The 9,321-nt window shown below is 38.6% G+C and overlaps 1 pseudogene; it reads left to right on the top strand.

Moving 5' to 3' along the window:
- Positions 1-419: 419 nt before the first annotated feature.
- On the top strand, positions 420-1,725 carry LOC149250345 (elongation factor 2 pseudogene; annotated as a pseudogene).
- The last annotated feature ends 7,596 nt before the right edge of the window (positions 1,726-9,321 follow it).

Raw genomic sequence — 9,321 nt, 5'->3', positions numbered from 1 at the left:
GATAGGAACCAAAATTTGAAGTCACGCACTTCCCGACGAAACTTTATGGATAAATCCACAGAGAAATGACGCGATAAAACCATCAAATCATAAGCATCACACCAATTCTTATCACAACCCCAGAAATGAAAATCCTTCTAGGTAGAAACAAATTCTAAAACCATTTACCTCATTTTTGTTGGCCAAAAGAAAGAAGGAATTCGAAACAACCTAAAGATAACAAAACAATTTCTTTGAAACATATTGAAAATCATAGAAACCAACCTGAGTAGTAGCAACCATGGCCACTATGACCATTGAACAAATATTTGAGGGAACATGATTGGCCTTTTGTCTAGAAATGAGAATAGGAAAGCTTATAAATAGATTAATCGTGTCCGAAAGTGGGGCTCAACTCATAAGTTTGCAGGGAGGAAGGTATGCAAATAATGGGTCCCGACTGTGTCCCTGGACAGAAGAAGGATATGTATGTCAAGAGCATTCAGAGAAAGGTTATATGGATGTGGAAGAAGCATGAAACAATTTACGATATTCCTTGTGGAAACATCGTTAGTATACTTGAGCTAGATCAGTTTATCACGAAGAATTCTCCTGTCACAAATGAGGACAAAGCAGAGGCACATCCCATCAGAGCTATGAAGTTATCTGTCTCCCCAGTTTATAGAGTTGCAGTGTAGTGTAAGGTGGCCTCTGACCTCCCAAAGCTCGTTGAAGGCCTTAAGCGGTTGGCCAAGTCAGATCCCATGGTTGTCTGCACAATTGAGGAATCATGGGAACATATAATTGCAGGAGTTGGAGAGCTTCACATCGAGATATGCTTGAAGGACTTGCATGAGGATTTCATGGGGGGAGCATAGATTGTCGTGTGTGATCCCTTTGTTTCATTAAAAGAGGCTTTGCTGAGAAATCATACCATGTTTTCATGAGAAAATCTGCAAATAAACACAATATGTTTTATGTCAAAGCAAGGCCTTTGTAATTAGGTCTTGTACAGTAAACTGACGAGGGGCACATTTTCCCAAAGGGTGATGTCAAGGCCTGAGGGGAAATCCTCTTTGAGGAATTTGGGTGGGACAAATAGTTGATGAAGAAGATATGCTTCTTTGGGCTGACGCAACAAGACCCAACATGGTGATCGACATGTGCAAGGGAGTCCAGTACTTGAATGAGATTAAGGATTCCATGGTGGCTACATTCCAATGGGAATCCAAGGAAGGAGCACTTGGATAGAAGAACATGCATGGGATTTTCTTTAAGATGTGTGATGTATTATTACATTCAGATTCCATACATAGAGTAGGTGGTTAGCTCATTCCTACAACAAAAAGGGTATTTTATGCTTCTCAGTTTACTGCCAAGTCGAGGCTTCTCGAGCTTGTATATTTAGTTGAGATTCAGGCACATGAGCAGGCTATGGGTGGAATTTACAATGTGTTGAATCAAAGGAAAGGCCATGTGTTTGAGGATCTGCAGACACCTGGGACTCGACTATGTAACATTAAAGCCCATTTTCCAGTTATAAAGTCTTTTAAATCGGCAGATTCTCTTCGGCTTGCCACAGGCGGGTAAGATTTTCCTCAGGCTATATTTCATCACTGGGATTTGATAGGGTATGACCCAATGGACTCTTGTTCAGAGGTTGGTCAGCTTGTGATTGATATCAGAAGGAGAAAGTGACTCAAGGAGCATATCACTTCCCTCGCAAAGTATGAGGAGACGCTGTAAGGACTGAATGTTTTTAGTGTTTTTGTCATGGCTCTATTGCAGTGGAGGTTGTGAACCCATATCATTTTCTGTGAATCTTGTCGGCTGCTGTCAGTTATGCTCAAGATATGTGCATAAGTATCAGGTAGGATGGGCCTGATCAAGGCTCTATGGGGTTGATCGGGACAATGCACCGTTCACGAAGTGTGGAAGAAATATACGTCCCCAATATCTACAGTAATGCCTAGGAAACTCGATCAATTAAAAAACAGGCCCTAATAAGATGCCATGAAAAACCTCCTTCCTATCATCCATGACCTGATATCAATAAACTAAAACTAAAAACAAAAATTAAATAAAATGAAAAGAGAAACTCCCACTATATATAATAAAGTCACATAATAGCGAGTAACATACTTGTTTAATGAGATCACCTGAAGATTGTCTGATCATTCGACTACAGTTTCCTTCAAAAATATTGTAAGATAAATGCCAACTAACATGCCAATAAGTATATGCAGTTCCTTATTTTTCCATCCACATTAAACAATCTCACTTAGAGATGACACAAATAGGATAGGAATGAATAGCCATTTTCCCACCTCAAATGTGAGCCTGAATATGTGGTGAAAAATATTTTTCCAGAGTCTATCCCATCGAAAGACGTTTATTGGTTCAGGACATCTCTCCCACAATTTTTCAATTTTTCCCAAATATAGATGGCTAAATTTTTCTGGGCCACCAGATTGCCCTATAGTCATATTCATTGCATGAGTAACTAATCACTTAAAATTTTGATATGCAACAATCTACGAAAGACTTGAAACTGACGAGGCCTTGCTGAGGTAAGAAAGCTTCTTTCTGAGAGAAATAAAACAAAATTAGATTAATGTCCAAAAGAGTATAAAAGAATAAGAGTACGAAAAACAGATAACCATTAACTCCAGAGCAACTAACTTGTGTCGCCGCTAACCAAAAAGTCAGTCTATATTTTCGCCAAACCCAAGCTCAAAGGAAAGTTGAAACTAAGAAGAAGAAAAGAAGAAGAAAAAGCATGCCACTAAGCTTGGACGGTGAAAACCCAGAATTACCCAACTATGTATCCATTCATAAGTTGGGGTCTATTGAAGAACAAATTCAGGCACTGTAAAATGAAAAGATAACCATTTTGTTTCCCTTTGAAAACAATCCATTATACCATGAACAAACTTTCCTCGAAACCAATTAAAATCTTGAACATAGAGATAATAAAAGAGAAGATTTTATGAAATGGAAGTGCTTCCAAAAATGAAATAAATGCCATAGATGTTGAGTGTTTTGGCCATGACCAAATTCGCCAACAATGCAGCTGAATATTATACCCGTCCTTTGAACAAGTTAGGTTTTGTTTCAATTTACAAAAATGAGCTCTCCCACTAAAGAATCATTAAACCCTAACTTGGAGCTCAAGAGGTATTGTTAACTGAATTCAAGAACCTGATTTTTCTATGCGGAAACAACCACATAAAAGGAGTTGAAGCTACCAACGATCTAACATGCAACCATAAGGAAACATTGAATTTACATCACTAAAAATAAATTTTTGTAGAATTTTTTCGGGAGTTATTGCATCCAGAATTGTTTGAATAGAAGTTTCGAGCCATCCACTATGGCTCATCATCAGGATAGATCAATAAGTGTGTAGGACAGATCTCATTGGAATGAATAAATAGAAGTATTGATCTATCGTGATGATGAGCCACAATAGATAGCTAGAAAAGTTGATTCAAACAATTGTGGATGCGATAACTCCGAAAAAAAACTCTATACAAAGTACAAATCACATAAGTCTCAAAACAATAAAAATAAATTATTAGGTAAGAACTAAACACATGATTAACCACAATAGGGTTTTCCAGTTATTGTTGGAATGTTAATTCCAACTGCAGGATGCACGCAGATGTACAACGCCCAATACCGCTCAGCAAACTCGCCTGAAACTTCTCGGACCACTTTCCGGCGAAGGCAGTTTCCGTATTTTTGAGCCCGATACAATATGGTGCAGATGCGTGGCTCTCCCCATACGTAAGCAAGTCTGACATTCTCGAGACATAAAGTTCTACAGCAAATTGTCTCCCGATATCTCCGTCCACCGTCCGATTGTTTCCATCGCTCTCCACCGTCGATTGCTCCAAACCTGCATACGGGCAACATTAAATATTTACGTGGAGTAAAAAACAAGTTTGGTTGACCGCCGAATTGTTAGTGAATGAATTGACCGCCATGCTGAGAAATAAATGGGTTCGTAAGTTGTTGGTAGAACCTTAAAATTTTATTTACACGGAAGCATGGGCACAAAAATGTATTTCTTTATGTTATTTGTTTTGAGCGTTGACCATTTTTTATATATGCATTACAATGAAAAGAATGCATGTTGTAGTGTATAATGTAAGGAGAGTATGCATCGCAAAGCAATGCATAGAGTGATAAGGGGCAGCGTATGTTCATATTTTGCGTGAAGAACATTGAGGCTTGCACAACAGTGCAAGGGTGAAATGGACTTGCTGCTGTAATGTTTTATGTTTATTTGCACACAGGAGTGCATATGAAAAAGAAAACAGAGGAGCAGCTTGCAAATGTAATATAAGTTAATTTTTACACAACAGTGTGAATGCTTATGCACAGCAGTGCAACGTAAAACAACCAGGTTGAAATGTAAGTTTATTTTTGTTCAAACGAAGTGGAGCAGTGCAACGTAAAACAACCACGTTGAAATGTAAGTTTATTTTTGTTCAAACGAAGTGGATCACATAATATTTCCGAGGAAGCATATGTAAATTTTTGTTGTTTTACAGCTGTGTATAAAAACAATTTTACACCAGTAAATGTAAAAGGGGTTTTACAGCAGTAAACCCAACACAATAAATTCTCAGGAGGAGACAGAGTAGTTTTTGTTGGTTGAAATGTTTTGGTAAATCCCTCTCAGTAAAAGAGGATGAATATGTATCAGTGATTTTTGTTTTAATAAATAGAAATGTTTTTATGGTGATGCAATACTCTGTTCTCACTAATTTTTTTTAAAAGCTTCCCTGTGCAAAAAATATCCTGTGGCAGAAGGAAACAGAGCATTGCCTCTGTGGAGTTTATTTAGTTTGTTTTTTGGGATTTTCTCAGAAAAATCCCCAACAGTGGTATCAGAGCTGGTCCAGGCTCTTTGATGGTGACAGAGCAGGTTCAGGCTCTTTGAAGTGTCAAAGAAGCTGAAGGAAAGACTCTTGTTGCAACAGCAGTAAAACTTCTCCAGCAGTGTGAAGTCTCAGGCAAAAGAACCCAGGTATTCCTCAAAGTTTTTTTTGTATTGCTGTTGAAGAAACAGTGAGTCATTTAAAAAAAAAACACAGTCAAGTCAGTTAAGAATGGCAAGGTCAAATAAGAAAGTCGCCAAATCCCCTAAGGTTGTGTCTCCCTCCTCTATTAAAATAGAAGACAATCTATTTGAAAGCATTCTATTTGAAGCTTCAAAGTTTAATGGAAATTTTGATATGTGGGAAATAAAAATGAGGGTTGTCTTACAGTCTCAAGGGATTGAAATCTGGGAATCAGTGATTGATGATAGCAAGATGGATAAAGAATCCATGGAGTATGATGCACAAGCAGTAAAACTAATCTTGGATGGACTGTCTGATTCTATAAAGAAGAAATTAGGAAAATATTCATCAGCAAAGGATATTTGGGACAGACTTCATGACCTTCATGCAAAGGGAGCACTGACCATGACCATTAGTGAAGAAGGAAATTCTGAACCCATCATAGAAGTTGAATGTGAGAAGGTTGACCTCATCAAACTTCAAGTAAAAGAAAGGGATGAAGAGCTAGTCAAGCTTAAGAAAGAGCTTGATCAATGCAAGAGGAAACATCATGAAGAAGTCATGTCTATGACAAATCAGTTGAACAGAGCAAAGAAGCAGGAAGCCGCCTTGTCAAGTCAACTTGAACAAAGGCACAAGATAGTGAACAAACTTGTAGAAGAGATTGGATAGTACAAGGTAGAGGTCACCTCCCTTAAGTCTGAACTACAAGAAGCCAGGAAGCAGGCACAAGGAGCTGAAAAGAAAATGGAGAGCAGTCAAGCACAAATCTCCAAAATGAAGTCAGATATCATCTCTATTGAAATAGTAGCAGCTGAAGCTACTCGTAGCAAAGAAGAAACTGAGGAACAACTTGCAAAGAAAAATAATGAATGTGAAAGATTGGAAGAAGAAATAGTCCTCCTCAGGAAAAAGGTTGAAGGGATGAACAAAATCATGAAGAGCTCTCAAGCTTTGGATGACATGCTCAGCTATCACAGATCTCCATCTGATAAATCAGGACTTGGGTATGTAGGTGAACCCTCAAACAAGGATGAAGATGCTTTAAGCAAAGGAGATGTGAAGAAGCCAGAAAGAAGTTGTGAAGCTCCTAGTTCCAGCAAAGGCAAGGAAAAAAATGATGGCTGCAATAGAAGAAATCCTGCTCCAAGAAGAAAACCAGCTCCAAGAAGAAATGTAGCTGATGTCAAAGAGGCAAGATGCAATGGTTATCATCAAAGGATCTCAAGGCAGCAAGGCTTCAGAAGTACATCAAGGAAACCTCCATCTCCCAGGTACCAAAGTTCATTTTTTGGTTATTATTATGCTTGTTAAAACTTTGGTCATATGGCAAAAGACTGTAGAGCATTTCATGGAGATAGATGTTGTGGTCCACGACAATCTCCAAGAAATAATTTCACAAGAAGAAATCATGAATTCTTATTCATGAATAAAGTTGAATGCTTCAAGTGTCATAACATTGGGCATATGGCACGTGACTGTAACTTAACATGGGCTCTTACACAAGCTAGACCCATGCAAAAGAAGAAAGTTACACAAGTATGGAGAAGGAAGGAAATGCAACCTAAAACCCCCTTGAACTTCCCAGCTGATCTAATTCTCTTTTGAGAAAACCTTGCTGAAAGAAGATAAAGCATACACTAAAGGGGAGCTTGTAAATTTTTTTTGCTGAACTGTATTAACACTCACTCTTTGATGAAGACCTTTTCATAAGGGAAAGATATGAAGTTAAATCTGCCATAAAAGCAGAGAAGAAAAGTATGTAAAGCAAGAAGACCCTCACAGCAGTGGGAAGACATAACATAAAACAACAGTTTGGAAATTTTTTTTGGAGCACATGCAATGAAATGCATAGCAATGGAATGTAGTTTTCCTTTTATGTAATATGAGAGAATATACTCACAGTAGAGTGAGTATAATACATAGCATATGGAAATGTTTTGTATTGGGAATGAAAATGCAAATAAGTGAGAAGAAAATGAGAAGAAGGCAAAACGCAGCAGAGCGTAAATGCCGAGTGGCTGAGAATGCAATGAAATTTTTCACACAGCAGTGAAAAATGTAATATTTTTTTTTGTATGCAATGCAACATGCACAGAAATGCCTAAAGAAAAACAGGGGCAACGCATATTTTTAATGCACATGGGATGAATGAGAATGTGTATCGCAGCAGAAAAACGAAAGGAATTGCACAGCAGTGCATTGTGTAAATAAAAAATGAAGACGAAGACTGTGTGAAGCAAGGGTGTAAAAAGGAATAGGGGCAGCCGCAATGTAAATTGCAGAGGCAACGCAGCAGCGAATAAAAACTCAGGGGAAACAGACTCTATGGTTATGGGTATGGACAGCAATGCATAAGAAAAAGGCAACAACGTGATGGCAAGAAGGAGAAGCACAACATTGCGAAGAAAATGAAACCAGAACTAAGAGAGAATGAAGAAATGTGTTTTTACACAACAATGCAAATAAGAAAATGCAGCAGCATGAAGTTTTTGTTGAAGAAATGAAAGGTAATGGACAACAGCAGATGTAAAAGAAATTTTTTCTTTAGAGCAGTAAATGTAAGTATAGTGAATGTGTTGTTCATTAAATTGAAATGCAACATATGCAACAACAGTGAATGTAAGAAATGTTTACACACAGTAGTGTAAATTTGTAAGGTAGGACAGAGTAATTGTTCCAGAAAAGACAGAGTATTCTGTCTTTGAAGAATGCACAGCAATGCAAAGTTTGCAAAGAAATGTAAGTGAAGTGCAGCAACACAACAGCAAGTGTAGACACAGCAGTGTGGGGTAGACGCAGCAAAGAAGATGGCACAACAGTGCAGCAGAGAATATGCAGCAGCATAAAAGAACAATGTAATGGGTATGCACAACAGTGCAATGAATGTTTTGTTTTGGAACTGCATCTAAAGCAGTGTTTGGTTGTAATCCCTCCGTGAGAGGAAGTGAAGTTCTTGGTGAATCCCTCTGTTAAAGAGGAAGGTGCTTTTCAGCACAGTGTCATGGTGAATCCCTCAGTCAAGAGGAAGATGCTTTTCAGCATAGTGTGGTAAATCCCTCTGTCAAGAGGAAGATGCTTTTTAGCATACACTGGGGAATCCCTCTGTCATGAGGAAGGTGCTCTTCAGCACAATATCAGGTGAATCCCTCTGTTAAGAGGAAGACTATTTTGTTGTTTGTGGAACTGCATCAGAAGCAGTTGGTGAATCCCTCTATGCGAGGAAGATTGGTGAATCCCTCTATGCGAGGAAGATTGGTGAATCCCTCTATGTGAGGAAGATATTTTTGTAACAGCAGCGTTGGTGAATCCCTCTATGTGAGGAAGTGTTTGGGTATGACTGAATGCCCAGCAGTTGAAATTAAAGGGGAGTGTTGGAATGTTAATTCCAACTACAGGCTGCACATAGACGTACAACGCCCGATACCGCTCAGCAAACTCGCCTGAAACTTCTCGGACCACTTTCCGGCGAAGGCGGTTTCCGTATTTTTGAGCCCGATACAATATGGTGCAGACGCGTGGCTCTCCCCATACGTAAGCAAGTCTGACATTCTCGGGACATAAAGTTCTGCAGCAAATTGTCTCCCGATATCTCCGTCCACCGACCGATTGTTTCCATCGCTCTCCACCGTCGATTGCTCCAAACCTGCATACGGGCAACATCAAATATTTACGTGGAGTAAAAAACAAGTTTGCTTGACCGCCGAATTGTCAGTGAATGAATTGACCGCCATGCTGAGAATTAAATGGGTTCGTAAGTTGTTGGTAGAACCTTAAAATTTTATTTACACGGAAGCATGGGCACAAAAATGTATTTCTTTATGTTATTTGTTTTGTGCGTTGACCATTTTTATACATATGCATTACAATGAAAAGAATGCATGTTGTAGTGTATAATGTAAGGAGAGTATGCATCGCACAGCTGTGCGTAGAGTGATAAGGGGCAGTGAATGTTCATATTTTGCGTGAAGAATATTGAGGCTTGCACAGCAATGCAAGGGTGAAATGGACTTGCTGCTGTAATGTTTTATGTTTATTTGCACACAGGAGTGCATATGAAAAAGAAAACAGAGGAGCAACTTGCAAATGTAATATACAGAGGAGCAGCTTGCAAATGTAATATAAGTTAATTTTTACACAACAGTGTGAATGCTTATGCACAGCAACGTAAAACAACCAGGTTGAAATGTAAGTTTATTTTTGTTCAAATGAAGTGGAGCACATAATATTTTTGAGGAAGCATATGTAAATTTTTGTTGTTTTACAGCTG

Source organism: Pinus tabuliformis, chromosome 7 (genome assembly GCF_031772625.1).
Source record: "Pinus tabuliformis cultivar Carrire ecotype Pingquan chromosome 7, CPIR1, whole genome shotgun sequence".
In the NCBI taxonomy this organism is placed as follows: Eukaryota; Viridiplantae; Streptophyta; class Pinopsida; order Pinales; family Pinaceae; genus Pinus; species Pinus tabuliformis.
The sequence above is the reverse complement of the archived record's forward strand: the minus strand, read 5'-3'. Positions and strand labels throughout refer to the sequence as shown.